General features: G+C 44.6%; 2 long non-coding RNA genes across 2 annotated transcripts; both read left to right on the forward strand.

Annotated features, from left to right (window-relative positions):
• The first annotated feature begins 18347 nt into the window (after nucleotides 1-18347).
• Nucleotides 18348-21097, forward strand: LOC126490068 (uncharacterized). The gene is made up of 3 exons (XR_007589097.1): nucleotides 18348-18947; nucleotides 19425-19711; nucleotides 19761-21097. It is a non-coding gene; the product is annotated as an uncharacterized lncRNA (long non-coding RNA).
• A 2-nt stretch (nucleotides 21098-21099) lies between these two features.
• LOC126490082 (uncharacterized) lies at nucleotides 21100-24314 on the forward strand. The gene is made up of 3 exons (XR_007589104.1): nucleotides 21100-21825; nucleotides 23447-23590; nucleotides 23919-24314. It is a non-coding gene; the product is annotated as an uncharacterized lncRNA (long non-coding RNA).
• The last annotated feature ends 1900 nt before the right edge of the window (nucleotides 24315-26214 follow it).

Genomic DNA, 26214 nt, shown 5'->3' on the forward strand with positions numbered 1-26214 from the left:
CACATGGCAGCTCAAAACTGTCTATAACTCCAGTTCACACAGACATACATGCAAGCAAAACACCAGTGCACACAAAATCAAAATAATTAATTAAAAATGCCTTTCTCATATGTATGAGTGTACATGTGTATGCATGTTCCTATGGGGATACTTGTGTGTACAAATATGTATACATGTATGCGCTTATATTAAGGCCCGAAGGTAACATTAGACATCTCGCTCAGTGGTTAGGTATGGTCTCTCGTTTAAACCCAGATTTTGCCTATCTGGCTAGCCTGGTGTGTTAGCTTGCTCTGGAGATCCCTGATCTTTACCTGCTCAGCTTTGGAATGACAGGTGGGCCACCATATCCACCTGGCGTGGGTGCTGGAGACCCAAACTCTGTTCCATGACAAACACTTTAACTACTGACCCATCTCCCTGGACTAAACATCTTTCTGCTAATTGTTCTCTTTTCAATTCATTTTTAATGTTTCATAGAATACTTTTTATAGGGAAGTTTATATAACTTCATCAAAGCATTTTTTATTATGACTATTTTTTATTGATTTGATTGAGCTATATATTTTTCTCTGCTCCCCTCCCTACTCTACCCTCCCCTTCAAACCTCTACTGTGGTCCCCATGCTCCCAATTTTCTCAGGAGATCTTGTCTTTTTCTACTTCCCATGTAGATTAGATCCATGTATGTCTCTCTTAGGATCCTCTTTGTTGTCTAGGTTCTTTGGGATTGTGTCTTGTAGGCTGGTTTTCTTCGCTTTGTGTTTAAAAGCCACTTATGAGTGAGTGAGTGTGATATTTGTCTTCTGGGTCTGAGTTACCCCACTCAATATGATGTTTTCTAGAACCATCATCACCGCATGTTTTAACTTCAGACTTTGGTTTTGGATTTTTTTTATTTGTTTCATTTTGGTTTTTGTTTTGTTTTCTTTTTAAGAGAGTCTCATGTAATGTAGCCCAGGCAGCTTTGAATTTGCATGACTCAAAGACGGATTGGAAGCCTTGGAGTCTCTGAGGGTCTAGGCTACTTAGACATATAGCATGGCCAACTTCCTGCTACTGCAGCCTCTCTAGGACAGGCTTGGTGAGCTCTCCTCTTTCTCTTCCAAAGGGAGGTGTTCAAGGGGATCTTCAAATGGGGTGTCATTGGGGGTGGGGGGGCTCCTGTGGTAGGAACTAATCAACTGCCCTTATCTGCATTCTCCAGTCCAAAGAGCCCAAACCAGCCTCTTCAGGGGAAGAGAGAATTCATTCCCAAACTCATGAAACCCCTGGCCGACGGGGATTCCAGCCCTCTGACTGTGAAAATTGTCTGTGTCTGCTTTTCTTTGTGCTCCTGCTTTCAATCAAGTTCTGGCAGAGTCCTCAGACCTCACTCTCCTGCCTTTTCAGTTGTTAAATTGTAGGAGAAGAATGAGTCACCTTGGAAACTTTGGCCCTCACCCTGATAGCGCCCACCTGACCCCTTTGCCTCTCCTGTGTTACCAGGATGGGGAGAGGGAGTAACGACAGGGCATGTGGTCCTATCTGGCATCGAACTTGTGATCTTTCTGCCCCAGCCTCTCAACTGCTAGGATTGCTGGTGTGCTGCCTGTAGGTTACAAATGTGGTCCTTTTGGAAAGGAGATCAAGAGGGCTACAGAGCAAGTGAGCATAGGCTGGGTCCCAGCCCCTAGCGATGCGGTTTTGGAAGCAGAGGTGGGGCTAGAATAGTGAAGAGGGAAGCTTTGGAATTTGAGTTCAGTGCTGAAGGAGTATGGGCGTGTCCTAAAGACAGGAACTTCCCTCAGAGCTGCGTTCGTCAGTGGTGCTCTCAGAGGCCATCCAAGCTGCTGGCAGGACTCCCTGACTCAGACAGGAAGTCTTTTTGAAGAGAGTCATCAAGTTCCTGCTGAGGGTGGTGCAGAGGCCCTTTGCTTCGTGTGCCTACGGCCCTGTCTAGGTCAGCAGTTCTCAACCTGTGGGTCGCGTATCAGATATCCTGCATATCAGATATTTACGTGACAATTCATAACAGTAGCAACATTACAGTTATGAAGTAGCAATGAAAATAATTTTATGGCTGGGGTCACCACAGCATGAAGAACGGTGTTAAAGGTTGCAATGTTAGGAAGGTTGAGAACCACTATCTAGGTACTGGTGCCTTCTCACTGTGGATGAGGAAATGGCTGTTCAAGGAAATCATGGAGCGGTTCCTGCTCCAATGGTAGTGAGAGAAAGAAAGCAGACAGCTGGTGCCTCTGGGCACATTAGACCTGTGTCCATTCTAGCCGGGGAAAGCCCACATTACCAAGTGAGGATGCCTGATCCATGTCTGAAAGAAATGGCAGGAGATCCCTCAAGGACCCAAATATCATTATATCTGATTTTAAAGCTTTGCCATCTAATAAGCTATGATATATCTTGATGTGTGTGGGGGGGGGTGCGTGTGCGCGTATAAAGCAAACTGATCAAATCATAGTAATCACATCAGCCTCATCAGACATTAGTCATTCTTTTGCTTTCAGGATTTTGTACTCTTTGAGCACAGCAGAACTGTGTGTGCTCTTAGCCACTCATGCAGGTGATTTTTAAGCTCATGGAGAGATGCTGGAGCATTTGCTGTATCAGTGCCGGGGACTGAGCCCATAGCCTTGAACCCTCGAAGGACACACTGTACACTGAGCCACACCCTGAGCCCCATGACCTGTCCCTGGAAGTTTAATGGCTTCAGAAGGCTACCTGTAAACCATAGAGCTGTCCGCTGTCACCTCAGCAACAGTTCTTCAACCCCACCTCACTTAACTGCCCTTGGTCTGGCACTCTTGGGGCACTAGGAGATGTGGCAGCTTCTGGCCCTGCTTCTGCATTGCCACCACAGCACAGGCAGTGCCCTATTTTGAGGACTTTTCATTTTGACTCTGTAGCATAGCATAGTGTAATCTCTGTGATATTTTTTTGTTTTGGGTTCTTGTTTTTAATTTTGTGTGCATGTGTGCATGAGTGTTGGGATGTGCAGGTCTTGGCATGTGTGTGGAGGTCAGAGGTCAACTTGTTGGAGTTGGTTCTCTCCTTCTGCCTTCATGTGGGCTGTAGGATGGAACAAGTTGCTAGACTCACACAGCAAGTGCTGTAGCTGCACTGTCCCCTTTGAAGGGTTTTTCAAGTATAATTTAGAGATCCAAATTTACATGTTATCTACTGTGGTGATTTGAACGAGCATGCCCCTTAGGCTCATATGTTTGAATACTTGGTTATTATGGAATAATCTTTTTGTACACTGTGAATATATGTCTTTGACAAGGCACCTTCTGATTGATTTAGTAAAGAGCTGACTGGCTGGTAGTTAAGCAGGAGGTATAAGCAAGACACAAAGGATGCTAGGAAGAAGGGTGGAATCAGACAAGACACCAGTCATACAGAAAGAAAGTAGGACATACAAGAGAGGTAAAAGCCAGGAGCCTCAGGGCAGCATATAGGTAAAAGGAAATGGGTTCATTTAAGTTGTAAGAGCTAGTTAGAAATAAACCTGAGCTATCAGCTGAGAATTTGTAATTAATAAGACATTTCCATGTAGTTATCTGGGAACTAGTTGGTAGGATAGAAAACTCCACCTACAAATGGCATTCCAACGTGCACATCTGCATCCACATAAGACCTGAGAAAGCTTTCAAAGGGTTCTAAACACATAAAAACAGCCAAATGTGATTTCCTGGTCTCATGTCTCTCATGCCAGCCGTAGTACAGAGACATATTTCCCTGTGGGAAGAGCCCGCTGCCAGCTGCCATGTACTACTTCCATGCATAAAGCTAAGCTATACCAGCAGAGACTGACGTAGCAGTTTAAGATTCATCTTATACAATCAAAAACCAATATAGATACTCAGAAAAGATAAACCCAGAGGAAAAAAAAACTCTAAGTAGGTTACCGTATGTTTAAAAATATGCATAGGCTTGGGAGAGAAAAAAGAAAGGGTAGATATAGTCATAAGTTAAAAATAGTTTAAAAATAATAAAGTCCTTTTAAAAAGAATAGAGTAATTAAAAATAATAAGCCATGTAAAGATGGGAAATATGCAGAAAGTCTGTATGTTATTATGCCGTCTTTGAATTTTCTGATTGCTAATAAAAGAATGACAGCTATTAAGACACATTGCATTGTGAAAACTGATGAATTAAACCAATGTATTTATTTTTAAGCTGTCTTTACTTCAAATTGGAAGTCAAAAGACATGTTACGTTAGGGAAGAGGTTAGACTTTTATTTCCACAGGAAATGAGAGGCTGTAGATTCATTCATAAAGATAATCAGGTTTGGTCAAGGAAGACCCCTTGAAATCCTGACTACGGACATAAATAAACCTAAAAGAAGTACAAGACGCATGTATATTTTACCTTCTGAAGCATAAAATAAAAAATCAACTTTGGCTGACTTGTGTATAGTATACAGTCCATACTTGTATAATGCAGATATGTATGTTATCTTTAAAAGTTTATGTATTTTCACAGCAAGGGGCCAAGACCAATAAAAACAGATGGCCCAGGTAGGTGATCCAGCGTCCAGAACAACTTCAAGGCTGCTGACTGGGTTGATCCAGCCTCACAGAATACTACAGCCAAGATTTAACAATTATCTTGATTTTTCTCAAGGTTCCTCCAGAGATGCCAGCACCCCCAGACAATGGGAAGCAGTCTTTAAAAAAAAAAATAAAAAAATGCCCACATTCCCAAAAGATGGGTTATTGATGTTCGTTATTATTCAAGGGGGTTTGGTTAGAAGTTGTTATTGGTCACAGTCAGGAAAAAAAAAAAACTGAACAAAAGAGTTAAATTCAAAGACCTCGTTCTATAGGAATAAAGGGGAATAATACAGAACTTACATGATAAAAAGGGTAGATTCCTGAATCTACTTTTAAACAAAAAATAAAAACCTACTAGTCTTAAATATTTTACGTTGGGTACAAATTTTTGTATATTGACACAAATTTGAGGTTATTTTTATTGTATGGTATATATGTTTCTACTCTTGTTTAAGATTTTTTTATATTGATATAAATTTAAGGTTATTTTTGTTAGAACATACTGTACATATATTTCTACTCTTGTTTAAGGTATTGTACCTATGCAACTCATTTAACAATGTAACGTAAATTTCTAGTCCTTGAAAGTTATTATTACAAACTATTAAGGATAATAAGGAAATGCAGGTTAGTAGTCACCTATTACAATCAAACTTGTAGTCATGTTAGGTCTGTCTTCAAGGTCAAGCAGATATATTTTAGATAGATAGGTGGTCTTTAAACACTTCAGAGATCACTTTTTTTGTGGCAATACTTAGCTATTTGGGCCAAGAACCTGCCCTTGTCACAGTTGCTGAGAGTACACTGTCCAAACTGGACCAGCAGAACACATAAGAAAGATAACTGCAAAATTTACCCCAACAAGGTAGGGACAGTCCTTCAAAATTCCCTGTTTCTCAGAAATGTCTATCAGATATATTAGGCCTGTAGACTAAAACTGGATGCCCCAATGTTATAAAAGAGCATTTAGTGACTATCCAGGCAGCCTGATGTGCCTGTGTTAGGGGTCTTTGAGGGAGTTAAAGACTAAATAACTAAACTTATGGTTTTCTTCAGTTATGATAAAAGTAAATTCAGTATAAAACTCACAAAGATAAGATAGAAAATAGTTTCTCTAATTTTGCCAAATAATACAAATGTACTAGATATTGTAATTGTATTCTTACTTAATGACTGTTTTTTTTATTATATATGGCTTTACTATGTTAAAGTTAAAACCTTTTTTAATTAGACAAAAAGGGGGAAATGTTATAGAATAATCTTTTTGTACACCATGAAGATGTGTCTTTGGTCAAGGTACTTTCTGGATTGGCTTAATAAAAGAGCTGCCTGGCTGGTAGATAGGCAGGAGATATAGGTGAGACAGAAAGACACAAAGAATGCTGGGAAGAAGGGCAGAATCAGAGGAGCTGCATGCCAGATAGAAAGGAAGTAGGACATGCAAGAGAGTTAAAAGCCAGGAGCCTTGGGGCAGCACATAGGTTAAAATAAATGGGTTAATTTAAGTTGTAAGAGCTAGTTAGCCATAATCCTGAGCTACTGGCCAAGCATTTATAATTAATAAGACATTTCCATGTCGTTATTTGGGAACTAGCTGGCAGGACAGAGAATTCCACCTGTACTTGGTCCCCAGTTGGTGGAACCATTTAAGAAGAATTTGGAGATGTGTCCTTATTAGAGGAGCTGTGTCACTGGGAATGGGCTTTGAGGCATCCCAGTTAGCTGCTTCTCTCTGCCTGCTGCCTGTGAATGGGATGTAAGCGCTCAACTACTGCTCCAGTGCCCTGCCTGCCTGCTGCCATGTTCCCCACCATGATGATCGTGGACTCTAACCCTCTGGAACTGTGCTGCCCAAATTAAATGCTTTCTTTTATGAGTGCCTTGGTCCTGATGTGTTATCACAGCAACAGAAAGGTAGCTAAGACATGAGAGTGTCACAAAGAGACAAATGTATTGACAGATGATTTAACACAGGCACAGATGACAGCCACACCAGATTCTGCCTAGCAGCTGGCAAAAGGTCTTTATTGGAAAAGATGATGTGATAAATCTGTTTCTGGACATTTAAAATGGTGTACTGTGTGTGTGAGTATGGAGGGGGGGGTTCTTAGACTATCCCGGAGGAGATCACACAGATTCTAGACAACACACTCAATTTCAAGACACAAGGGACCATGTCAGTCACCCCTCCATCAATGTTGTCTACTTAGCATAGCACCCAATACATAACAGATGTTCAGTAAAAGCTATCTGAAGCAGGGTCACCCAACTGGCCTCAGAATTAAAATCCCCCTGCCTCCGCTTCTGAAGTGCTGGAATTAATAAACTTCAGATCACTCTGGCTTTGAGAAATGTTCTGATAAATGGAGGGAATTGAGAAGTACTAAACACCATTGTGCACATCGAGAAAGAGACTTTCTACCCAGTTAGAGCTGAGCTTAAATGCTTCCATCCATCAGCAAACACGTGACCTTCCTTGTCCACCAATCTAACCTCCTTGACAAAGATCTCTGGCACTTGAGAAACAATATACCAATTCACATGATTCACATGGGCAGACTCAAGATATTTGATCCCTGTGCAGCAGTCAGGGGTAAGTAAATACAGTTTGCTTCTAGTTGACCGGGTGCTGGGACTGTTCGCCTGAATGATGACGCCTCCAATAGGCTGGGCTTGGGAGACAGCTTCACTACACAAGGCCTAGACCTTTTCCTTGCAATACCTAACAGATGCTTCTTTCTGCCTTCCAGCCACCGCTGGGTCATTGCTTCATGGGGAATAAAGTCCAGTCCATCCCTCCCTGTATGCTATTCCTGAGCTGGCCCACCCATTCTCAGATATGCCTTCCTCTCTCTCACACTCAGCTACAGGCTATCTAGAGGAGTTGCTTGCAATGCTGAAACCTTTGCTCTGTTCCTCTGCACATACTTGGGTGGCCTGTCCCTGTACTATAGTGCCACCGACCCTTAGAGGATTTCCCTAGCCTCCTCTTTCCCACCTCCTTCCTCTCCTTAGATTCCTGTTCTTTGTGGCATTTTTTCCTTGTGCCCTGTCTTTATTTATTTTCCTCCTAGAAGACCCTGATTTGCTGCATATGAGTCTTTGTCCTTGAGTAAGTTAACTTATGGACGGATGAGCTGAGCTGCTCTGTATAGATGTCACCTGCACCCTTCCTTGAGGATGTCCACCTTGTCTCAGATCCGAAGGGTGTTGTGCTTTTAATAGCTCTGAGGTTGTCAGTAAAACTACTTAATCATCCCAGAAAAGTGTGCCCAGGTTTATTTCGGAATGAGCACATGATGGTGACCAGTCAGAACTGGCCAGTGTTCAGATTAATGGACTCTCTGTTTTCCTCTAAACAATGCACAGATTCTGCCGCTCCAGGCCATTCGCATTTAGAACTGAAGACAAAAATAATTGTCAAGGTGAAGGACAGCATTGGAAACTATTTTTAGAACCTGCAGCAAATGAGATGGTTTGTGAGTGTGTGTGTGTGTGTGTGTGTGTGTGTGTGTGTGTTGGGGGGAGTTGTGTTACTGATGCTCAGACTCAGTTGAGGTTTACGACTTTTGTTACCTCTGTTGTTTGTTTCTCGTATTGTAGTTTGACAATGATTTTCACCCCAGTTTTTTTTTCAATTGTTAGAATCACAAAACAACCTATGACAGAAGAGAATAGAGATTTGGAGGATGGTAACTCAACCCATCAAGAAATGCCAAGGGCTGGGCATGTAGCTGTGGGTAGAATGCTTGCCCAGCATGTACAAACCCCTAGGTCCCATCCCCTACCCCCACAGCATATAAAATGGAATGGTGATGCATTTCTGTAATCCCAACCCTCGGAGGAGCAGGAGTTCAGAATAATCCTCAGCTACATAGTAAGTTCAAGGTCAGCTGGGCTCTATGAGACCCTGTAGTGGAGAGAGAGCTGAAAAGATTCTAAAGATCCTCTCGTTGTTAATCATCCTAAAAATTATTCCTGGGGTCACTTGTTGTGGAAATGTACCCATAGGCAAAATGGTGCAGGGATTTGTCAGAGGTCATGGGCACAGCCTCAGACACTGACAAGAAGCCTTTATTAGCTGTTCTTGGAAATACTTTCTCAGAAACACAAAGCATTTGCTGATGGCGTCAGGAAGCAGGAAGGTGTGTTCAGTGGGGAAAGCCACAAGGTGGAGGCTGGGAGGTGGCAACAGAAATGGGGACAATAAGCAGAGCAAGAGATGAGCTAGAAAAGACAAAAATGACAGCAAACAGGAAACAACCCTCTTGGAGACTTAAAACCTGCAGCCTCAACTATTCTCCAGCAGACCAGCAGATGCTGAGTGTGTATCTGTTAGCTTGCTTTTTTTCTAATTTTGTGTCCTCAAGGGCCCAAGCACTGACTGGGTGAAAACATCTTTACGTCTTTTTAAAAAAAAAAAATGGATGTATGTGTACTCTTGTTTATAATTAAAGAGCCAGTAAAAACTTGAGAATCACATAAAGGCAGTGCATTATTATGTTGTATGATCAGACACTTTGAAAGAAGTTTGTGGTGTTTTGTCACAGCAATAGAAAAGATACATGTATAGATTGATGGAAGCATAGGTAGATTGATGGGTGGGTGGATAGATAGATAGATAGATAGATAGATAGATAGATAGATAGATACATGGATTGATGGATGGATGGAAGATGATAAACAGATAGATAGATAGATAGATAGATAGATAGATAGATAGATAGATAGATAATAGGTAGGTAGATAGATGGAGGTAGGGAGGCATGATGGATGAATGGATGCATGGATGGGTGGGTGGATAGATAGATGGTTAGATGGAGGGAGGGAGGGATGGATAGGTGGATGGTAGATGGGTGATTGGATGGATAAGTAGATGGATAGAGAGGAGGCATGTCCAGATAGATACATGTAATTGTAAGTAAATGCAACTTGCCTACATGCTTTCTCTAGTCTTTCTCTTGAAGGAAGAAGCAGATGGCTTCTAGCATGAGCTCTTATGGTTGTCTGCTCTTTCCTTCAAGTCCACTCTCTTCCTAGCCCCTTGCCCTCCCTTTCTTACCCTGATGAATCACCAGCTTTCTTGCCAGCTAGGACTTCTGCCCCCAGAGCAAGTCCTACCTCTTGCCCATCTTCCATGGCCCCTGAAGTGACGGTGACTGTGGTTTCCGGCTTCAGGAGCAGATTGTCCTTGAAGGCAAGTTTGCCAGAAAGCAGCTGCTCACCACAGTGCAGCTGAACTCTGATCTCCCCAGAGCAACTTTTTTTTGTTGTTGTTGTTTTGTTTTTCAAGAGAGGGGTTTCTCTGTGTAACAGCTCTAGCTGTCCTGGAACTAGCTCTTGTAGACCATACTGGCTTCAAACTCACAGAGATCCCCCTGCTTCTGCCTCCCGAATGCTGGGATTAAAGACGTGCTCCACCACCAGAGCAGGTTTTAATTTAGAGAAAAGAGAGGGGAAGGACGCCTTTCATTTGTGTAAAGCAGTGATTCGCAACCTTCCTAATGCTGTGACCCTTTAATACAGTTTCCCATATCATGGAGACCCCCAACCATAAAATTATTTCATTGCTACCTCATAACTAATTTTGCTACTGTTACGAATTGTAACATAAATATCTGTGTTTTCTAATGACCTTAGGTGACCCCTGAGATAGAGTCATTCCCTCCCCAAAGGGGTTGAGGCCCATAGGTTGCAAACCTAGGCCAAAAAAAACAAAGTTCACCAGAATGGAACTGGGGGGTGAACCAACATTTTGTTTAGGCTGTTGCCTTCTGCCAGCACACATGCCCCTCAACCCTAGGCTGCTGTTTGAATGATTGGCAGCCCTGGTGCTGTCTGCTCCCATCCCCATCAGTTAGTACAGTTCAGAGACATCTCTGTGAGAGGTTAGAGGTTGGCATCTCACTGCCTTGGAAGCCTGGGCCCAAGGAACCAGGTGATGTAGGCTCAGTCCGGGCTGAGGACTATGTTTCTTCCCCGTGGGTCACACTTGGGGGTTCACATTGGGGGAAGCACTGCAGTGGCTGGAAAATGAGGCCTGAGCTCCTGTAGTGAACCCAATCACTCGTGCAGAGCCTGCTCACTCACCTGGACTCTTGCATGCGAAGTGGAATCCCTGCTTTGTACTTGAGTCAGATCAATGGGAAGGACACATGACTTGCATAAAAATTGGACTCGAAACTCTTTGTATAATGGTTCTGGTTTTCACTAACTAGATTGGTTGGGTTTTCATAAGGATTGCACAGCCTTTATATTAGTGTGTGTGATTGAAAAAACCCTCTGGATTCACCAAGACTCCACGTTTCCACCTGTAAAATGATGTGGATTTTGTATGAAAGAAAAGATGAACAAAACTAACAATCTTATCTAGGATTGGTAAACACACACACGAGAGATAGAGAGAGAGAGAGAGAGAGAGAGAGAGAGAGAGAGAGAGAGAGAGAGGGAGAGAGGGAGAGTTTAAGCTTGTCGATGAAGAGAACAGTAGCTTCTGTTCCTGAAGGACAGGGTGAGAGTAGAAAGAAATGCTTACTTCCTAAATCATGTTGTCAGCCAGAGCCCGGGGTAAAACTCTGGGAGGTTCCTAAACTCAGAGAACATCTTAAAACTTAAGAAAATAAGCCTTTTTTTTTTTTAACCTTTAAATAGTTCCCCTGTGACAGTGAGATCGTCTTCACACAAATTCAAAATCAGCAAAAACAGTTACCAGTAAAAGGCACCTCCTGTTGTCCTTCACAAGGGCGTCTTGTTTTCCCAGATTTCTGATTCACTTTGGCCACATCTGCCGATAAGGCCAAGTGACCTAGAGATGCGGAGAACTTTGTGTGACTGCAGAAAACACTTCTCTACAGTTAGGAGAGGGAGGCAGGAGAATCATAACCAGCCTGGGCTATGTAAAGCTCCATCTCAAATAAAAAAAAAAAAAACTGGACCACTGACCACTTTATAGCAAGAAACCCATTTTCCTGTGATCTGCCCATCTAAAGAGATGCTTGATTATCATTTACGTCTCCCATCTCACGTGATGGTAAAGAGCGGAGGGCCAGAGAAGAGGTGCTTGACCAACTAGACCTTGGGTGGCCAGATGACTCGGTGGACCAAGGTGATTTGTCACCCAGCCTGACACCCTGAGTTTGATCCCCTGGGCTCACATGATAGAGGTAGAGAACTGACTTCTGTGGGTTGTGCTCTGAGTTCCACATGAATGTCATGTTGTGCACACACTGGCACATGTGCGTGTGCGCGCGCGCACACACACACACACAAATGTAATATGAGCTTAAGAAAAGCTGGATCTAAGTAGAGGGACAAGAACAAGAAACCACAAGCAAGTGTGGGCTTTGTTTCTCACAAGAACATGTGGCCAGGCGGGGATGCTTTCATGGGTGATAAGAGGAACTCTTTGGAGTCAGACACACTGGTCTTGAATCACACCCTTATCACTTACTGGCCATGTGGTCACTTCCTTTGGCCTGTTTGAAACTATTTCATCATGGGTCACCTAAGTATAATGATGACGCCCACCATTAGGCAGCTCCAAGGTTTGAATGAGATAATGCTTGCAGCATGCTCACAGCAGAGTGGCTGCACCGTCAGGCCTGGGAGGTACTCATCATGGGTGACGGGCATAACTGATCCCACCTGCCTCAGATGGCCACACTACAAACCTGTGGCTTATGACAACAGAAAACCATTCCACAGCACCTGATTCCTAAACTCAAGATACTGCCGGCCCTGCCATCTCAGGGTCAAAGTCCTTTCTCTGACGGCTTTGCTGTCACTCCACTGTCTTGTGTCCACAGTTCTTTCTCCTATCCTTCTGTCTCCTCTTGTCCCTTATAAAGCCTGGACCTCTTGCTTCATAAGACCTCTGTCTCTTGTCACCCAGCTCTGACCCTGAACACTGTTCGGGCATAGTAACCAACCCAGGAGACGTCCGTGTCCTTGGCCCTGTCTTCTCCAAACAAAAAGCAAACATCGCCGATGCTGCAAAAGGTTTGTTGTAGGTTGTGGTTCCTGCTGACCCCACACAGTTAGTGGAACCTGAGTAAGCCTGGGGCAACAGGGGCTCCAAGTCTTCCAAAGCCTTCCTCTCTGAGGGACTGGATGCTGCAGATCCTTTCTCTTCAAGTTCTACCTTACAATTCTGGAGTTACACTAAAGAATGGTGACAATGGTTGATGGGTCTTTTTGTCATTTACCTGGGCTTTGCTGTTGCTTGATACTCTCACTATGTTGCCTAGTCTGGCCTTGAACTCTTGGCTGAAATGATCCTTTGCCTTGAGCCTTCCAAGCAGCTGGGACTCTAGGCCTTGTTTGAGTGTCTGTACAGGTGTGATGGTTTATCTTGTTACCATCTCGACTGGGTTGAAAGAGACTTAGGTTAGCAAAGCATACCGTCTGGTATGTCTGTGTGGGCATTTCCCAAGAAGATGCCTAAAGTGGAAGACTTCACCCTGGATGTGGCCACATCATCCTACAGAGTGCGGTGCACGAAAATGAGGAGGAGGAAGAAGCTTCCCAACGTAGTCATGTTATTGCTTGTTGCTCCATGGCCACCATGAGGTAAGCAGCCTACCCCACATGCCATACTGTTCTGTCTTGTCATAGGCCCATCATGGCCAACCATGAAACTACCCAAAGAAGTTTCCCATCTTCGTTCTTTGGGGTATTTTTCACAGTGACTGGAAGTTCATAACCAGGTTCATACATTGTACACATGAAACATAGAAACTCTTTACAAAAGGCTTTTAAGAGAATTTGGAAATCATGATACAAATGACATAGGATAAAAACAACAAAACGACAATGACAAAAAAAAAATGACATAGGTTAAAGTGTCTGGTCCAGAGAGATGGTTCGGTGGTTAAGAGCAGGGGCAGCTCTTCTAGAGGGTCCAGTTATGCAACTCTTAGCCATCCATAAGCTAGTTCTAGAGGATCTGATGCCCTCTTCTGGCTGCCTCGGGTACTGCACAATATGTAGTGCACAGACACGCAACAGCAGAACACACAAACATTTTTTTTAAAAAGATAAAATATTATCTTGTCCATCATAATGACAGTGTATCGTATGCAACTTAACTACAATACTTGATATGAAAAACTCACAATTCATTTCCAAATTTGAGTTAGTCTAATAAACATCACAGGACAACAATTTAACGCACTAGTTTTCATTATTTTGACTATAAGTCCAGTAGTGAGATGATTGACTTGAATGGTGGTCCTCTTTGTGGCTTTTAATGCACCTCTGCATATATGTGTGTCCACCTGATCTTCAGCCCTCATGAGCCCGATCCTCTCTCCCTTTTTCTTTTCCTTCCTCCTCTTCGTTTCCCTTCCCACCGCTTTTTTAAAAACATTATTTTTATTCTATGTGTGCCAGTGTTTTGCCTGTAGGTATATGTGTACTACGTGCTTGTACTGGTTCCCATGGAGATCAGAAGCACTGGATCCCGTAGGAACCAGAGGTTAAACATGTTTGTGAGCCATTATGTGAGTGCTGAGAATCAAACCCAGATTCTCTGAAAGGACAACCAGTGTTCTTAACCACTGAGCCATCTCTCCATCCCCTCCCTCTCTCTTCCAACAGGTTCCCACGTACTCCGGGCTGACCTAAATGCACTATATAGTTGAGGCTAGTCTTGAACTCGTGATCCTAAGGCTTCCATCCCCCCCAAGTCCTATCCCATGCCTGTGATGAGACTGTAGGTATGTGCCACCATGTCCAGTCTTTGATAATTATACACTTCAAAATAGAGAAGGCTTTTAATGTTCCAGTCATAAAGTAACAATAAGCAGCTAAATGATAAATATGTCAAGTATCCCGTTCTGGTCATTATACATCGTGTGCATGGACTGAAATATCACACCACACCCTTATGTCTGTCAACTAGAAACTAGTTATACAGGTACTTGGGATGTTGCTCAGTAGGAGAGCATTTGCTTGGCATGTGAGGCTCTGGGTTTGCTCACCAGTGGCACATGCATGCACATGTGCACGTGTACACACACACACACACACACTTTAAAGTATAGTGAGGGGTAATGTCAACCTGACAGGATCTGAAGTCATCTAGGAGATACACTTTTGGGCATGCCCGCAAGGGGATTACCTAGGCTAGGCTAACCGAGGGGGGAGGAACTGCCTTGACGGTGGCTGAAGCGCTCTGTGGGGCAGGGCCCTGGAGTGAGTAAAAGGGAGAAAGCAAGCCAAGCTCCAGCATCCGTTGTCTTCTGCTTCCTGCTGCAGATCAGAGTGAGCAGCAGCCCTCCACTCCTGCCGCCGTGCCCGCCCACCGTGATGGGCTTCCTCTCAAACTGTGAGCACTTCCTGTCTGCAGATCAGAGCGGCCAGCAGCCCTCCACTCCTGCCGCCGTGCCCGCCCACCGTGATGGGCTTTCCTCCCAAACTGTGGGCAAAATAAACCCCCAAGTTGCTTTGGTCAGACATTTCTGCCCCAGCGGTGAAGAAAGCAGGGGATGCCAGCGTATTTAAAGGAGGGCTGCTTTAAGCCAGGCATGGTGGTGAGCACTTGTGATCCCAGCACTAGGAAGATAGAGGCAGGAGGATCAAGGAGTCCAAGGCCTGGCCACAAAGGAAGTTTTGAGGTCATCCTTAGGCTACATAAGACCCCCACCTCAGTTTAAAAAAAAAATGGAAAAGAACTAAATTGACAATTTCAGTTACTGCCCTCTCTTTGTTTTGGTGCTGTTTTTCAAAATAGAAAAAAAAAAGGTTTTTAAAATTAGCAAGCAGAGACTCAAAAATATTGATTATAACAGAGTAATGAGCAACTCTATGAAAGCCATGACTAAGTTTTGGTAAATATGGGATATATGAATGATGTGTCTGTTATTACTCAGAATATCCAGGAGTGGGCAACAGTGATGCCGTTTCCGTTCACATTTGCTTTCGGCTTTAACATCCTAGAGTCATATAAAAACAGTACATTGCCAAGTGTCCCAGTGCACACACAATCCCAACACCTGAGAAGTGGCGGCTGGAGGATCAGGAGTTCAAGGCTAGCTTCACCTCTATAAAACCCTGTCTCACAAACAAAAAAAAAAAAATCATCTATTCCTCCTTCTCTTCTGTTTGCTGTGAAGGCGCATTTCCCAGGTGTGAACCGGCATTTGCTTCGGCAAATACTTGATGTGTCTCCCCAGCATCTAATCCTATTACAGGTCTCAGATGCTCCTTGGCTGAGGAACATCTGCATGCACTGAGTGGTACCTGCCCGAGCCTCTCCCCATGACGGCACTGCTCACCTAGCCTGCCTAGGAAGAAGGTGAGCATGGCCAGCCTTCCAGGACCTTGAAGGAAGTTCTTAGCATAGCACCCAATGCCAGGCATTCACCCAGCAGCTCATGGCTTACATCTCCTGAGCTGGATGCAGTTGCCAACCTTGGGGCAAAAATCAGACTCTAAGATCTAAAACACAGCTCTTCGAATTCCCTCCACACCTACCCACTAAATTTATCAGTAAATAAAATTATCCAGCTAGACCCAGAGAGGTCATTGGGTTTTGCTTCTAGCTGCCGGTTCTTTGTGCCTTTCCGCCCTCTGAATGCTATCTGTCTCCATCCCTTTGGAACCCAAGGCCTTTGTATTCTAGCCATTCTTTGCATCAGCGTTCCAATCCGGCCTGACAGGAAGTTCATTTGCCTCACAGCGCTTGTACACCGTGCCTAAGCTGCCACACTCATGCTTGCGTGTAAGCCTGCATCGCGAATTTATAATAAGCCGTGTGTGTCTGACCGGGGGTTTGTCCCCACAAATCCTGAAGGTGCCCACTGCACAAGGTGCCAGGCTGTGTGGGGCTGACATTCCCTCTGCACTCCCAGGGCTGCTGGAGAGCCGGTGCCATCTACTGAATCCGGTTACCTACGCCCCAACGGGACATTGAGGTTTGCAGCTTTTCTAAATCACATAGAAGCATCAATACAGGCTGGATATGGTCTGCTTGCCTCCGTCCCTCTCCGCTGTCGTCCTCTTTCCATTCTCTGCAACTCCAGGGTCAGGAGAGCAGGCAGTTAACCTAGATGAAGTACAGCAACCACGTAAGCAAATAGGTCCCAAACTGTTTAAATTGCAAACAAGCGTATCACCTGCCCAGGTGAACTTGCCTTTGATAATCGGGGCTGGCGTAATAGAGAGCAGCCACCCACAGCGCAAGCCTGAATAAACTGTCCTAGAGTTCTCCCGACCTTGAGCTGCTCTGGACACGCAAGAGAGCAAACCAGCCCGACAGTCCTAGTGGAGCCTTGTCAGCCCACTAACTCCTGCAAAACGCCGCTCCAGACTCTCGGGCTCCACCTTCTGGCGCGTGCTCGCCTGACCTGACCTGTTCCTTGACTATACAGGTGGATCTCAACTGCAGCAATTTTGCCAGATTCCGACAGCTTGGGATGGCACAATCTAGGCAGAGAGTCAGACAGATGGAGCCCTGCGACGCTGCGAACCCTGCTGTGACAAACAGAGCAGGTCCACCCAAGGATGGACTTTCTGCCCCAGCTTACCGGTACAGCCACGGCTGTAAAGTCCTGGCGTGTGCTCACCTCCTCTTGGATCTGGCTCTTGTTCTTTTATTGACCCTCAAACGATCAATAAGACCACGGTCCCAAATCTACTCTTCCTTGGATGTAGACGTTGTGTTTCTTTTTTAACCTCATCTTGAACTCCAAATTCTTTGTGTGGCCGCAGCTCTGTGAGGATCTTGCCTGCTCTGACCTCACCCTGAAAAATTAAGGAGAGGCTGGAATGTCTCCGTGGTCAAGGTCACACACTGCTCTTGAAGAGGGCCTGGGTTCACACACACATACGTAATAAATAAGAACACATCTGTAAGGAAAAATTTTTAAGCAAAACACCGTGGAACCAGTTTAGTGATTGCTAGTGGGTTGCTTTTCACACCATGATTTTAGCTTTTTCGTTCTGAGACTACTCTAAATAACCCTTTACTGCCTGTTCTGCCTCCTTCACCAGGCTAGCTGGTGCTGCCTCTGCTAAGTAGTGTGTGCTCATGTTGGCTTGGGGCTTTCCTTTGTCTTTATGTGTATGGGTATTTTACCTGCATGGAAGTCTGCACACTGCGTGTGTTGCCTGTGGAGGCAAGAAGAACGTGTTTTCTCTCTTGTAACTGGGGTTACAGACTGCTGAGCTGCCTCGTGGGTGCTGGGAATCGAACCTGGTTCCTCTGCAAGAGCAGCGGTGATCTTAGCCAACTCTCCAGCTCTTTCTCTCTCTTGTTTGGGTCTTTTCATTTTTTATTTTTCTACCAACTCTCCTGTTACTGTGTACCTCACATCATAAGCCAAATATCTGTGACATCCATTCCCAATACTGCCTATAGTTCTTTGATTGATCTCTTCACACAGTAAGTTGAATGACACTCTGCTGTCCCTCTGTCCTATGCCTAGAATAGATAAATATGTTACCCTCCGTGACAAGGAAGACTTGTCAGCTGTAGTGAGGTGGCGATGGGAACCTAGTATGGCTGTGTCATGGATTTGGTAGGGTTTTTTAAATATTCATTTAATTTTATGTGTGAGTTTCTGCCTACATATATGTCTGTGCACCATATGAGTGCTTGGTGGAGATCAGAAGACAGTAGGTCCCTTGGGACCATCACGTGGGTGCGAGGAATTGAACCCAGGTCCCTCTCAAGAACAATGAGTGATCAGTCAGAGAGCTGGCTCAGAGGTTGAAGCACCACTTGCAGTGCCCGAGGTCCCGAGTTCGATTCCTGTCCGGGTAAGTAAGTGTGTGTGTGTGTGTCTGTGTGAATGTGTCTGTGTGTGTGAGAGAGAGATAATGTGTCTGTCTGTGTGTGTGAATGTGTCTGTGTGTGTGTGAATGTAGATATGCATGCATAATTAATCGGGAAAAAAAACGAGTGATCTCATTTGCTGAGCCCTTTACGTGGCTTAGAAGGGAGAGTGTGTCCTAGCTGCCACAGTGAAAGACTGAAGGTGGAAGAGTGGTCAGAAGTAATGCTGCTGGCTTTGAGACGGAAGAAGGAGTCACAATGGGAAGCTTTTTTTTTTTAAGACAAGATTTCATGTAGCCCCAGGCTGGCCTCCAACTCACTGGCTAGTTGAGGATAGCCCTGGAGGTTCTGCTTCTCCTGGCCTCGCTTCCTGCTAGGGCTAGGATTAGAGAGACATTTTCCACCATCTGGATATGGATTAATCCGGAGCAATGAGTGGTCTTCCAGGTGTGGGAAACCAAGTTCACAGTGAAGTGAGGTGGCCAGGGTGACAAAGGCAGACTGAACTACCACTGGGTTCTAGTGCTGTCCCATCACACAGCTCAGAAGGTCTGTACCAAATACCATGCAAGACTCGGCCTTGGTTGTCTGAAATCCAGAGCTGATGGCTAAGGTAAAATGCTCTAAGTATCTATGCTCATTTGAATGTACTAATGATGTTTGATACAGGGACTTTTTTTTTAAATAGCATCGAACTAAACCTTCTGGGTTGACTCAACAGTTTCTATCTACAAAGTTAACAATAACTTATTATATATTCCAAAGTGGGTAGAAAAGAAGGGATTTGTTCTGTTTTGAGACAGGGTCTGACTATGCTGGCCTCAACAGAGGATCCTCCTGCCTCTGTTTCCTAAATTCTGGGATTACAGGTCTGTGCCACCATATTCACTGAAGAGAGAATTTTGAAAATACCCAATGCAAAGAAAAGATTTTTAATAACCAAGGTGGTGGAGAAGCCAATTATTCTGTCTGACTACTGCACCCTGTATTTGTCTGCTGAAATACCATACTATACCCAATGAATGGTTACCATTATTACATGAGGATTAAAGCAAATATGTATCTCCTTTTTGTTTCTTAACCAAAACAGGCTGAGATTGCAGCTAATGAGATTTTGCGCCACTTCTGTTCCTCTGCCCACTAAGCTACACAGAGACTGTCAAGACTGCGTTCCAAATGAACAGCGAAATCAGGACATCCACTCTCCGGTTCAAGAGTTCATTAGACTCATTACTTCAAAGGAAGCCTGCTAAGTCTCCTGAGAGGATCTTTCTAAAATCGTTCCTTTCTCTCTCCCTGCTGACTTGCAGATCGCACTGTCCCAGACTCGGGTCCACATGATAAGCCGTGCAGGGCTGGGGTGAAGGGTGGGTGGAGGTGGGTGTGTGAGCAAGCTGTGCAGGGCTGGGGTGAAGGGTGGGTGGAGGTGGGTGTGTGAGCAATGTCAGCAGGTTTCGTCTGCTTGAATATGTTTTCCTTTTCTTTCTCATGATGTAGCTCTGGCTGACCAGGTTGGCCTTGAACCCACTGAAGCCCACCTGGCTCTGCCTCTTGAGTGCCGAGATTAAAGGCATTCTCCATAACTTTTTAATTTTTTATTGGTCTTTTTGGTTCATTAGAAGGTGTCAAAAGTCAGCCTCAGATGTCAACTCAGGCTGGGTATGGTAGGTCACATCTCTAAATCCCAGCACTAGGGACACTGAAGCAGGAGGATTGCTGTAAGTTCAAGACTACCCTGGACAGCAGAATAAGACTCAAAAATAAGAACAATAACACTAAAAAGATGCTGATTGTTGGGTGTCTTACTTAGGGTTTCTGTTGTTGAGATGAAAAACCATGACCAAAAAGTCAAGTTGGGAAGGGAAGGGTTTATTTGGCTTACACTTCCACATCACTGTTCATCACTGAAGGAAGTCAGGACAGGAACTTAAGCAGGGCAGGAACCTGGAGGCACAAGCTGATTCGGAGGCCATGGAGGGGTATTGCTTACTGACTCATGGCTTCCTCAGGCTGATTTCTTACAGAACCCTGGACCACCAGCCTAGGAATAGCACCACTCACCATGGGCTGGGCTCTTCCCCATGGATTACTGATTGGGAAAATGCCCTACAGCTGGATCTCATGGAGGCATTTCCTGGACTGGGGTTCCTTCCTCTCTGATGACTCTAGCTTGTGTCAGGTTGACACCCCAAACCCGTCAGTACAGTGGGCACAGTTTTCCCTTCAAATATCCACTATAACTTTGGAAATGTGACATTTGTCCTAAAGGAGATGACCACAGGCAAAATCTGGTAAGGTAGCTTGTAAAGGAGTAAGGAATGGGTGTAGGGGTTTGCGATTGAATTGCAGGACTTGGAACAGTGCTGCTGATGCCCATTTAGGCGTGGCACAGCCTGTGATCCTAGTCATCAGGGGCAGGGGCAGGAGGATTGACGTTCAAGTCAGCCTTGGCTACAGACCCAGGTACAATCTCAAGAAAGACCCGGGGAAGCTCAAGCCAGACACTCTCAGCGTGGATGTGGGGAGTAGGAAGGAGCTCCCACCCCAGCCGAGGAACTGCTGGATCTGGATAGCTGCTGAGAGAGAAGAGTCCGTTTTCCTTAAGGATGTGGGCCCTGCTACGTTGAACACTCTCCCTGGCAAGCTCCCTATCCAAGCGCATTTGGAAACTTGAATTGAATTCCAAATGTTTCAGGAAAAGGGAAAAGAGAGTATGAAGTTGTAAGGGAAGAGAGATGTGGTATATTTGGAAGGTAGATTTGGGAAAGCAAGTGAATATTATATAAATATATTCTATGAAATTCTCAAAGAAATGATACTTGTTTCTTTGAGACAAGGTTTCCCTAGGTAGCTCTGGCTGTCCTCGAACTCACTCTGTAGAGCAGGCTGACCTTAAACTCAGAGATCCCCCTGTCTCTGCCTCCTGATCAAAGGTGGATGCCACCACACTCAACTAAGATACAATAAAATATTTTTAAAGATAGGCTATATACATGTTAAATGTTTAATCCATTTCAGTTATTGTTATAGGCAGTAAAATAATTTAAAGCATTCCTGGGCTAAATAGACGCTTCATAGCAGAAAATCAGGATCTAAATTGGTCCTCTGCTCAGTAACCATCACTTTTTTCCTTACTCATATTCAAATTGCCAAATCCCTGCCAGGAGCAGTGTTAGTGAGTAAACCTGTCCACCCTCTTTGGCACACAATGACATGTGATGGTTTCCATGAGAACGGTCCCCATAGGCTCCTAGATTCAAATACCTGGCCACCATGAAGTGATACTCTTTGAAAGGATTAGGAGGTGTGACCTTGTTAGAGGAAGTGTATCACAGGGGGTGGGCTTGGAGGTTTCAAAATGCCCATTTCAAGCCCAGAGTGTCTCTTCCTACTTCCTGCAGATCAGATGTGGAACTCTCAGATACTTCTCCAGCGCCATGTCTGCCTGAAAACGGCCATGCTTCCCTCCAGGATGACCGCTGACTTAAGTTGTAAGCAAGCCCCAACATGGTGTCTCTTCATAGCAATAGAACAATGGCTAAGCCAAGGGCCAGGCCAGTGTATCTGAGTGGCAGACTTTGCACTATGATAAAAGAAACACTAAATAAAGAAAGATTGTTCAGATGCTGAGCATCCATGAGGTACAAGGGCTTGCAGCATGTGTGGGAACAGGGTGGCCAGGAACTTGAGCGACAGGATGGTCCAGAAAGGTTTGTAGAAAAGGTGGTTGCATCTGAATGAAATGTAGAGGAAAAATCAGAGTTTGTCAAACTTGGAGATGAAGGGAGCAGAAAAAAACCAGGAGGGCAAGACAATGGTTATGGCCTGCAAGTCAAGGCGAGAGGCAAAAGCCATGAAAGGAAGGGAACCAAGAATGGAGGGCCATTGCTGCTCCGATCTACCAAGAGGTCATGAGTATTGTTGCAGAAATCATTTCAAACAAGTCTATTTTGAGGCTCCTAGAGAACTGAAGAAATTGTGTCTGTGCGCTCATGTGTGTGTCCTAACCCTAGGCATCAGGATGAAGGTGTTCTTGACAAGCATTTCTTTCCTCTTGAACACAGACATGGGCATTGTTTGGTGAGAGACAAAGCAAATAAGAGTGATGTACAGCTTTGATAAACTTTTTTGTTTTGTTTTGTTTTTTTTTGAGACAAGATTTCTTTGTAGCCTGTCCTGGAACTTGCTCTGTAGACCATGCTGGCCTCGAACTCACAGAGATCCACCTGTCTCTACTTCCCGAGTGCTGGGATTAAAGGCGTGTGCCAACACCACCCGGCAGCTTTGATAACCTTTACCTAATTCTCACCACCAGTGCGTCATCTCTTATTTTACCATACTGGGTTTTGGAGACAAGGTCTGTGGTAGTTTGAATGTAATTGGTCCCTTAATCCCAAAGGGAGTGGCACTATTAGGAGGTGTGGCCTTGATGAAGTAGGTTTGACCTTGTTGGAGGAAGTGTGCCATGGGGGAGGAGCAGGCTTTGGGGTCTCTTTTGCTCAAGCTTCACTCAGTGTGACAGTTGACTTCCTGTTGCCTGAAAGATATAGTACTGTCAACTACTCCAGCACGGCATCTGCCTGCATGCCACCATGCTCCCTGTCATGATGATAACGGACCGAACCTCTGAAACGCTAAGTGAGCTACCCCGGTTAAATGTTTTTCTTTTATAAGAGTTGCTGAGGTCATAGTGTTTCCTTACAGCAATAGATACCTAAGACAGGATTTTGGAGACAAGGTCTTACCATGTAGCCCATGTTTACCTCAAACTCAATATAATAGCTAAGACTTTACTCCTCCTACCTCAGCACCCCTGAGTGCTGAGATTATAGACGTGTACCCCACATCAGATTATCACTGTGTCTCATGATGAGATCCTCAAACATTCCCCCCACATTCTTAACAACCATCATGTCAGCATGTGACCCTGAAAACTGCACTCGGGCACCTCCTTCTCACTTGTCCTCTGCCTAAAGTCATTTGTATCACAGAGCTTCACGCTGTGTTCTTTAGATCTTGGAGGCTAATTTCTGTTCTCATGAGCCATATCAAACAAACGGAGACATTTTTTCTGTGACTGACTAAAGACTAGGCTGTCCGATTCCTTCTCAGGTTGAGACTTTATTTAGAACCTGCTTTGGAGAGCTTATGGAATGGACACGCTTGTTTAAATCTGTAACCATGGTGACGCCCACCTGCATCCCTGGCACCTGGAAGACTGAAGCCCAAGCCAGGATGGGTGTGACCACACCTGTTGTAAGTTTTTAACAAGATTTTTAAAGCGTGTATGGCTGCCTGTGCCCGAAGTGGTCAGAAGAGGGAGTCATATCCACTGGAACTGGGGTTACAGATGACTGGGAGCCACCACGTAGGTGTTGAATCTGGGTCTTCTGAAAGAGCAGCCTTAAGTGATGAGCCATCTCCTTAGAGCACATTACCCAGTGTGAGGAGCGTCACCAAAGGCATCCATTTGTCACTGAAAATTCCATTTTAGGTCTACTGAAGTGGTTTCACTTTTGATACCAGGTTTTGCCATGGAGCCCAGCTGGCCTTGGATCTAAACCTTCCTGTCTCATCTCCTCAGGTGCTGGCATCACAGTGCACACCGTTTCATCTGGCCCACTGAGATTTTGTATTTATTCTCAAAACCGTGGTGGTTTGAAGGAAAATGACCCCCAAAGGGGAGTGGCACTATTAGGAGGTGTGGCCCTGTTGAAGTAGATATGGGCTTGTTGGAGGAAGGCTTTGGGGTCTCATATATGCTCAAGCCACACCCAGTATCTCAGTTCACTTCCCGTTGTCTGCATATCAAGATGTAAAACTCTCAGCTCCTTCTCCAGCACCATGTCTGCCTGCACACTGCCATGTCCCTCTATAATAATGGACTGAACCTCTGAACTGTAAGCCACCCAATTAAATGTTTTTCTTTATAATCATGGTATCTCTTCACAGCAATAGAAACCCTAACTCCTTTAGGGTTCTTTTTCTAGTCACCATAATTACCTCTTTTTGAAAAATAACAAGTTTATTCAAATAAATCAATGTTAAGAACTACTAACTACAACCATGCAATCTAGTTTTAGTTTTATATATAAATATTCCCCCATTACAACTATTTGTATGTATTTGTTCTCAAGAAATGTTATCTGAAGTCAGAGTGCTTCCTCAAGTATGATCTCAGACCTTGGGAAGCTGAAGCAGGGGGATTGCTGTGAGTTCAAGGCTAGCCTGGGGCAAACAGTGAGTTTTCAGGCCAACATAGGCTACAGAGTGAGTGGTGTCTCGAAACACCAAAAAAAAAAAAAAAAAAAAAAAAAAGCAGGGGCAATGAAATGGCTTGATGGGTGAAGGTATGTAGCACACAGGCCAGGTGTGGTAAGTATTTATTTTAAATAAATAGAAAAAACCTGAAAGACGCTTACAGGTTTTGAACTCAGTGAGGAAACATTACAATTTCTGTTTTTTAGGGTTTATTTTTAAGATTAGTCAAGAGTAGGGAACCATGGAGATGGTTCCATTGCTAACGTGCTTGATGTGCAAACATGAGTCCTGAGTTCAAATCCCCAGCCCTAACCAAAACATAAAAGATTGGCATGGAGGCATATACCTGTGATCACAGAGCTGGGCGGACAGAGTTGGGAAGATCCGCTGAGCTTACTGGACAGGCAAGCCGGCCAATCAGTGAGCTCCAAGTTTAGTAAGCCATCTTGTCTCAGAAACTAAGAGGGGAATCAATAGAAGACATTTGCCCCCCCCCCACGTGCCATGGCACACACTCATGCACACCCAAACACAAAGTGAAAGCAATGTGTACATTGTTTTAAAGAGGGGGCTGAGAACGAGTCGTGTGCTGCTGTGCAAGCGTGAGGACCTGAGTTCGAATCCCCAGGACCTGTGTGAAGTTGAGCATGATGGTACATTAGCAATCCCAGTGTTCCTGTGGCAAAATGGAAGGTGGAGAAGGGAAAATCTGGAAACTAACCCAGACAACTAGGCCAACGTATGAAGCAGCAAAACAAGAGTCCCCTCTTGGGGTCACTCAGAGATCCTGTCTCGAGGAAATAAACCAGAGAGCGACAGAGCTAGACACCTAACAGCCTCTCTAGCTTCTATGCATGTATTCTTGCACATGAGTGTGCATACATCATACACACACACTCACATACTCACACACACAGACACACACACCCCAAATGAAATTATTAGTCAGGGGTAATTGCGGTGGTTTGAATGTAATTGACCCCCATAAGCTCAAAGGGAGTGGCACTATTAGGAAGTAGTTTGGTTGGAGTGGGTGTGGCCTTGCTGGAGGACGTGTCACTGTGAGTGTGGACTTTGGGGTTTCCTATGCTCAGGTTGCTTCCCAGTGAGTCAGTTGACTTCCTGTTGCCTGCAAGATGTAGGACTCTTAGCTACTCCAGCACCATGCACCATGCCTGTCTGCTGGCCACCATGCTCCCCATTATGATGATAATAGACTGAACCTCTAAAACGGGAAGTGAGTCATCCTAGTTAAAGGTTTTTCTTATAAGAATTTCCGTGATCATGGTGTCTCTTCACAGCAATGGAAAACCTGACCAGGACAGTAACTTAGCATAAACTTTGAACCCTGAACGTTGAGCCAAGAAGCTGGCCTGGAACTCATGACCCTAACACCCCACCTCCTGAGTTCTAGATTACAGACCTACCCACCATCACACCCTCAGAGCCTCTGTATTTGATGACATGGGCAAGTACCTCCATCATCTATTTATAACTCAACCAAGTCACCTGCTTTAAAGACCAAGAGAGTAGTGGCTGGAGAGATGGCTCAGTGGTTAAGAGCACTGGCTGCTCTTCCAAAGGTCATGAGTTCAATTCCTGGCAACCACATGGTGGCT

The sequence above is a fragment of the Alexandromys fortis genome, unplaced genomic scaffold (assembly GCF_014885135.2).
Source record: "Alexandromys fortis isolate MF-2015 unplaced genomic scaffold, M_Fortis_MF-2015_v1.1 scaffold_22, whole genome shotgun sequence".
In the NCBI taxonomy this organism is placed as follows: Eukaryota; Metazoa; Chordata; class Mammalia; order Rodentia; family Cricetidae; genus Alexandromys; species Alexandromys fortis.